This window comes from Elephantulus edwardii, unplaced genomic scaffold, assembly GCF_000299155.1.
Source record: "Elephantulus edwardii isolate Elephantulus edwardi_28Jun2011 unplaced genomic scaffold, EleEdw1.0 scaffold00084, whole genome shotgun sequence".
In the NCBI taxonomy this organism is placed as follows: domain Eukaryota; kingdom Metazoa; phylum Chordata; class Mammalia; order Macroscelidea; family Macroscelididae; genus Elephantulus; species Elephantulus edwardii.
Genome location: NW_006399834.1, coordinates 15,006,518 through 15,014,834, shown reverse-complemented (window position 1 = coordinate 15,014,834; position 8,317 = coordinate 15,006,518). Strand labels below are relative to the sequence as shown.

The window sequence follows — 8,317 nt, the reverse complement described above, 5'->3', positions numbered from 1 at the left end:
ACACATGATCCAACTTATAACCATCCTATGAGTAGGACATTCTTCTAGGTCGTATAGCCCTGGTGTGTCCACTTGCTGTACAGAGGTAACTTGTGGTTGCTGTGAAGTTGAACACTGTGACACTGATGAGTCAAATGTGTTAATGGGTAAAATGGCGGACAGTGTTGAGTTGAGTTCCCTGATTAAAACAAGCTTGGAAGCAGGAGTGGCATCCACTTCCGTAATAGCTTGCCTCCAGAAACCTTACGAACCTGGAGAAAGGATGAAAGTCACACAAGTGTTGAGGACTTTTGTTGATAGGGCAGCTAAGAGTCGCCTAGGACTCGATGGCACTTAACAACAACAACAACAACAAAAACATGAGTAGGATGAGTAGAACTCGCTGTCCTTGGGAAAGGATGTCCCTAGCTAAATGTTCATGAAAGCAGACTGCCACTTCCTTTCTATGGATTGATTGGTGGGTTTGAACCACTAATCTTTTTGGTTAATAACTGAATGCTTTAACTATGGTGCCACCACTAGTCTTCACCTGAAGAAAAAGTGGTATTATTATCCAAATATGCAGGAAGGGCAGGGTAAAAAAAGAGAGAGAGGTGGAAAAAAAAGGAAAGATAACCATATTGATCTCTATTTCATCATTAGAAGCCCTAGTTAAACATTTGCCTGATAACCAAAATGTTAGAAACTTGAACTCACTCAACCGCTCTGGGAGATAACTGTGGTGATCTGATTTTGCAAAGATTATAGCTTTGGAAAAAGCAGTTCTACTCTGTCCTGTAGGGTCACTGTGAATCTGACTCAATGCCACACATCATCACCACCATTGCTACTACTACTGTTGCTACTAATGGCACAGCTATAATTACTTTTTGACCAATACTGTGTTTCAGGCTCATTCTATTGGACCCAGCAAATTCTTGTCTTTAAGGGAATTAAAGAGAGATTCAGGAGATGGTTGTAGATGCAGGAGCAGAAAATAAGAGAGGGTGATATGTAGATGCTGTCAGGCCTTAGATCCATAAATTAGCCAAAGTGAAGAGTTAGAGAAAGGCCTGGGCTGTGCCTCATTAGCTATTGACACATGTTCTTTAAATAGGTTTTCATAGGCAAGTGCATCTAGGAAAGGCCACATCTGTGTCCCCTCTTGGAGTGTCACACAGATATGCATTAACAACTGGAGACTCTGAAAGTCCTGCAGTAAGGATTTTCCAGACTACTTTGACAAAAGAATTCTCACCAGTTAACATCTTCTGTAGCAGCAGTGTTTTGTGGAACAGAGTTTACGGTAGGAGCTAATGATTATGGGTGGAAGCAAAAGGAAACGTGGCAGCTGAAGCAGAGTGATCACTTAATTACTACGATATAGGTCAGTCCTTTTGCTGAGGCATAACAAGACTTCCTGGTAAGTGAGAGAGTGCCGAATCCTAACCACTAGACCACCAGGGAAGGACTTCCTGGTAAGTGGATCTCGTTCACACTCTACTGCCTTCTAAAGTTATTGTGAGGTTTAGTACAACTACTATCAGGCTAACATATTTCCACTCACTCTTTCATTGTCTAGGAGTTGGAACTAACTTGTAGCTGACTCTCCAGCAGGTTTCTGAGCCTGTAAATCACACTGGAGAAGATGGTTCATCTTTCTCCCGAGGAGCCAGGGGTAGATTTGAACCACTAGAGAGGTGTGCCCTTCAGTTTAGCAGCATTTTCCTGCAGACTTTGCCATTAGGGCTCCTACATAGTATTTTAGCGGTCCTTATTTCTGACGTTTTTATCTGCAAGCTCTACTAATTAAGATGAAGTGAGTCTGACTAAGCAGCTGAGAGTCTGACTAATATAATAAGATGTTAGATGTAGCTTCCCAGTTGTCTCCTTAGAATAAGAAGACAGGTGATAAATATCCGCACTTCCTCATGAAATGTAGGACTGCCTAAGTGGGAATGATGAGAGGCTGTGGAACTCTTACTTCCACAACATTACTTCCTCTTATTAGCAACAACATCAACCTACTTCAGGTGAAGCTGAAGAGGATGAAGAATTCATCATGGCAGTCGATAGTTAAAATTATTTGCAGAGTTGGTTACAATTTCTAGGGGAGAGGAATCAGGATCTTGGGATAATTGAAGGAAATTTCAGAGTCTGGAGGAATATAGGGACTAGTAGCTGTTTAAGGTTGGCTAGAGCTGGAATAGGTGAGTGGTAGGGTGGAATGCTGATTCGCTTTGTGTTAAAGCCTTCTGTTTAAAAATTCATGAGGGTAGGCAGCATGGCGCTGAACACCAGTTTGAAAATCATGTACAGGAGCTGGTTCCACAGAAGCTGTTGGCTGGAATGGGTGAGCTGTAGGGTGGAATGTTGATTCACTAAGGGAAGTGAGGCCTTTGTGTTAAGGCCTTCTATTTAAAAATCTATTAGGTTTAAATTGTTTTTTGTCAAACATTCTTCTACGTGGCATAGCTCTGGTCTGTGCATTGCTGTACAGAGGTAACTCGTGGTTACTGTGATGCTAAACACTGTGACACCTATGTGCCAAATGCTATAATGGTTTCACATAGTGGACAATGTTGGTGGAGATTCCCGATTAAAACAAGCTTGGAAGCAGGAGTGGCATCCACTTCTGAAATGTCTTGCTTCTGGAAACTCTATGAACAATGCTCAGGTCTTTCGTTCATAGGGCCTCCATGAGTCATCTAAAACTCGATGGCACTTAACAACAACAACAACAGCTGGGAGAGAAGATGTTAGTAAAGGAATCTTCCACTGATGGGGGCTAAAGTAGGAACTGAGAAGGACCCATAGGAAGAAGTGAGACTTGGTTTATTTATTGATTTTTTTATTAATTTCAATGAACATTTACAGATATTTTGGATTTCCATTCATTCACTATTGCACTTTTCTTCTCCTCCCCCATTTGCTCTTCTCTTTGAAAAGTAAAATTCCATCATTGGTATACAATCCACCCATACCTCCCCTCCCTCACCCTGAGTATATTCCACTCTGCAACTTTCATTCCAGACTCTTATGATAATCATAATGCCCTATAATATATTGCTTTTAAACTGTTCTCTCCCTCATCGGTTTCAATGCAGTATACATAATTCATCTAGTTTTTCCTCATTCTTACCCCAACCCTGATGTCAGTCCCATTCTACAGCAGTGGCACTATGCAGTGTTTATCCTTTTGTGACTGAGATATTTCACTCAGCATAATATCCTCCAGGGTCACCCATTTTGAATAGTATTGCATGAGTTCCTTGTTTTTCAATGCAGTGTAGTATTCCATTGTGTGAATATACCACAGCTTCTCTATCCATTCATTTGTTGATGGGTACTTAGGTTGTTTCCAACTCCTTGCTATTGTGAACAAAGCCATGATGAACATGGGTGTGCTTGTATGGTGGTTATGGTCTCTTCAGTGTATATTCCCAGTAGTGGAATTGCTGGGTCAAATGGTATCTCTATTTGCAACTTTTAGAGAAAGCGCCACACCACTTTCCACAGTGGTTGCACCATTTTATACTTCCACCAACAATGAATAAGGACAACCTCGTCAGCATTTGTTGCTTGCTGTTCTGTTAAATTTTGCTAGTCTTACTCAGGTGAGATGATATCTCATAGTTGTCTTGATTTTCATCTCTCTTAGAGCTAGGGACTTTGAAAATATCTTCATGCGCTTGTTTGCCATCTGAATGTCTTCTTTGGCTGTGTCTGTTCATATCCTGTGCCCATTTTTCAATTGGATTATTTATCTTGTGGTGCTCAAGTATTTTATAAATTCTGGATATAAGTCCCTTATCTGACATGTCATTCCCAAATACTTTTTCCCAGTTGGTGGCTTCCCTTTTTACCCTGTAGGTAAACAAAGGCTGCATAGTGAGGGAGACTTGGTTTATTTTTTAAAAAGGAGAGCAACAGGAAGCTGAGGGGGAAACATGGTGGCACCTGGGGGGAGGCTGTGACAGTGTCCTTGGTTGGGAGGTGAGGAGGAGGAAGGGCCAACTGTTGTGCATTTGCAACACTGAGGCTTTTCAAATGACAGGTAGCTTCTTCTTCTCGTTTTTCCTTCCTATCACTTTCTAGGGTGCTATGGTGGCCTAGTGGGTAAGGAGTTGTGCTGCCAATCTAAAGGCATGCCATTCAAATCCATCTGTTGTTCCTCAAGAGAAAGGTGAACAATTTCCTTCTGTGAAATGTCCTACTTCTGAAAACTTACTGGAGGGTCAGCTATGAATTTGGCTCCTACTTGACAGCACAAAACAACAACTACTCTCTTAGGGAGCTCTGGTTGTGTACGCAAGAGGGAATTGCACTGCTCTCCAAAACACCTCACCCCTCTAGCAATTCGAATTCAGCAGTGGCTCCTAGGGAGAAAGATGAGCAATCTCCTCCTGGAATTTACAGCCTTGGAAACCCATTGGAGGGTCAGTTAGGAGTTTATTTCATGAGATGAGACCATGACCACTCCCGTAACCAAGGGAGGAGCCAGAGGCAGCAGATTGAATGTGAGAGGAAGCTGTGACGTCTCCCTACTGCCCACTATCCTCAAGGCGATTTTTTTCAGATGCCCATTTCCAATTGGGGTTGTAGAAAGTTTTAATTGAATGAAATTTTGGAGATCTCCTGTTGGACTAGGCTAGAATTTTTGCAAAGAAGAGACCAAAGGACTTTTGTTATCTGGGTGAATAATATGAAACATACTGTGGACTCCTAGAAGAATACACAAATCTGTCTTGGAAGAAGTATAACCAGAATGGCCCTTGGAAAACTAAGTCTTATGCACTTTGGACATGTTATCAATGGGAACTTGTCTTTGGAGAAGGATATAATACTTACTATCTGTATATGCAAAGGGATTTGACTGTGTGCATCACTACAAACTGTGGCTAACTCTGAGAATCATGGAAATCCCAGAACACTTGATTGTGCTTATGCTAAACCTATACAAGGATCAGGAGGGAGTTGTCAGAACAGAGCAAGGAAACACTGCATGGTTTAAAATCAGAAATGGTGTATGCCAGGGATGTGTCCTGTCTCCATACCTTTTCAATCTATATACAGAACAGATCATCTTGGTTTCTGGGCTCTATGAGAAGGAGTATGGCATCAGAATTGGAGGAAGACTCATGAACAACCTGCATTATGCTGATGACACAACCCTACTTGCTGAAACTGAAGAGGACCTGAAGTACTTGCTGCAGAAAGTCAAGGACTGCAGCCTTCAATATGGATTGAAACTCAATATTAAGAAAGCAAAGATTCTCACCACTGGGACAATTGGGAGCATCATGATAGATGGTGAAGAGATTGACATTGTTGACAGCTTTAATTTGCTTGGCTCCACAATCAACCATCTTGGTAACAGCAGCCATGAAATCAAAAGACAAATTGCATTGGGAAAGTCTGCTGTCAGGGACCTCTCCAGACTACTGAAGAGCAACAATGTCACACTGACTGGAAACTAAAGTGTGCCTGATCAAGGCCATGGTCTTTACAATTACATGCATCAAAAAGCTGGACAATGACTAGGGATGATAGAAAGAGAACTGGTGCCTTTGAGCTGTGGTGCTGGTGAAGAGTATTGAATATACTATGGACTTCTGAGAGAACAAACAGATCCATCCTGGAGAGGATGAAACAGGCTACTCCTTGGAGGCAAAGATTCTAAAGCTTCATCTGACATACTTTGGGCATGTTGCAAGTAGGGACCAGTCCTTGGGGAGGAATGTCATGCTTGGAAGGGTGGAGGGACAGTGCAAGAAAGGAAGAGCCTTGATGAGATGGATTGGTTCAGTTTCTGGGGAAATGGGGGTAGGTGTGTCAAAGACAATAGGGCTGGTTCAGGATAGAGCAGGGTTCAGAGCTGTTGTACATAGGGTCGCTATGAGTCACAGGTGCCTTGACAGCACATAACAACAACAACAACAACAAAGTAGAAAAAGAGGCAGATCTTCAATGAAATGGATTGACACAATGGCTGCAACAATGGGCTCTACATTAAACAATTGTAAGAGCGGTACAGGGCTGGAAAGCAGTCCTGTTCTGTTGTTTTTAAAGTCAGTAAGAATCAGAATGGACTCAATGGCACCTACACTAACAGAAGTGAAATGGAGCAAACCAACATAGTGAATTTTGAAAATATAGCTATGATTTTGGCTTATTTAATTCTACATTCCATATAGTGGAAATAGAACAAGGGTAATTGACCATTTAAAAGTATTTGTACTGTTTATAATGGCTTTTATGTACATATACTGTGACCTAAGTACCAATTATACAAATCTGACATGGAAGATTGTGAGTGCTCATAAAGCCCATAAATAAACCACAACCAATTAAGTTACTCAATAAAAAAATATTTATTAAACACCTAAGGCCTCAAGAATTGATGGTATTCTAATTTGCATGTTTCAACAAACAAATACAGCCCTGGAGGTGTTCACTGGGCAGTGCCAAGAAGCCTGAAAGACAGCTACCTGGCCAGTTGAGTGGAAGAGATCTATATTTGTTCTCATTCTCAAGAAAGGTGATCCAATAGAATATGGAAATTATAAAACAACATCATTAATATCAAATGCCAGCAAATTATTGCTGAGGATGATTAAAAATGGCTAAACAGTACACTGGCAGAGAACTTCCAGAAATGAAAACTGGATTTAGAAGAGCCTGTGGCACCAGGGAGATAGAGTGATAGAATTTTGTCTAATCAATGATTTATTTATCACAAATATCTTTTATAAAAAACACAAATGGTGATTATACATATGAACCTCACCTGATGCACTGCACAGGAATCAGACTGATTACATCTGTAGAAAGAATTGTTGGAGAAGCTCCAAATCAGCTGTGAAAACCAGGCCAGTTGCTGACTGTGAAACAGACCATCAATTACTTATATGAAAGTTCAAATTGAAGTTAAAGAAAATGAAAACAAACAAGAAGCAAAATATAACTCTAAGTCTATCTCATTTGAATTTAAAAATAATCCTAAGTACAGATTTGAGGCCTTGAAGACTAATGAACGAAGATCAAACAAACTGTGGAACTATATCAAGGATATCATCTGTGAAAAAAGCAAAAGGTCATTACAAAAGATAGAGAAGGAAGACCAAGATGAATGCCAGAAAGGACGTTGAATACTGTACCAGAATACCAAGAAGCCAAAAGAAAGGCAAGAGATTATGAACAGAAATTGCTGAACAGAAGATTCGAAGGGCAGTTTGTGAAGACAAACCAAAGTATTTTAATGAAAAGTGTGAATAGCTGGAGTCAGAAAATCAGAAGGGAATAACTCACTCATCATTTCTCAATCTGAAGGAACTGAAGAACAAATTCAAGCTGCAAGTTGCAATATGAAAAGATACTTTGGCCAAGATCTTGAATGATCCAAGAAGCATAAAAAAAGAAAAAAAGATGGAAGGAATTAATGGAATCACTGTACTAAAAGGCACTGGTTGACACAGGATCATTTTGATCATATGATCAAAAGCTCTCTAGCTACCATTTAACACTTTTATCAAAGTTTGGAGCTCTGGTGGCCTTGTGGTGAGGAGCTGTGCTACTAATCTCAAGAGACTTGGTTCAAATCTGTCAGCTGCTCCACAGGCGAGAGATGGACATTCAACTTCTGTGCAATTTACTGCCTCTGAAAGCCCACTGGAAGGTCAGCTATGAGATAGTGCTCACTTGAAGGTAGACGACAATATAAAAAAAATTTGCTTAGAAGAATCTAGATTCAAGGAAAGACAATTTAAAGCATAGAATTCTAATTTTTGGAGTGACAGAAACTGGATGAAGTCCTGAAACTGTTGTTCTGAGGTAATCTTTAAACTCTAAACAAAACAAAATAATTTCTTAAAGGCTTTAGGCCTATACAAAGACCTAAAGTCTTCTGATTTTTTTTAAACAATATTTTAATTTTATATTGTTTACTTACAAAACTTGTATACATTGTTTTTTCACACCGGATCTTTCCCATTTCCTTTAACCACCCCACCCTCCACCTATTAAATTGTGCAACCCTATGATTAGCCCCCCTATCCTCACCCCTCTGCTCCCACACAGATTAGATTCTCACACACATTCTATGGTAATGGTCTTATACCATATTTGTCTTTATGGGACTGAGTTCGCCTAGCATATTGCTCTCCAGTTGCTCCTAAGGTAGTAATTTATAAAATTATTGCTCCTGAGTACTGCATAGTATTATTTTTTTCCCCAATAGTAATTAAACCAACTGTCTTATTGATTTGGGAATTGGATGCCGACTCTCTGGCTTCTTCATGCTGAACAGGGGTGTAGATGTAAGGGGGGGAAGGGAGGA

The 8,317-nt window shown here is 40.4% G+C and overlaps 1 pseudogene; it reads left to right on the top strand.

Moving 5' to 3' along the window:
- The first annotated feature begins 2,263 nt into the window (after nt 1-2,263).
- Nucleotides 2,264-8,317, top strand: part of LOC102874860 — a 19,663-nt pseudogene continuing 13,609 nt past the window's right edge.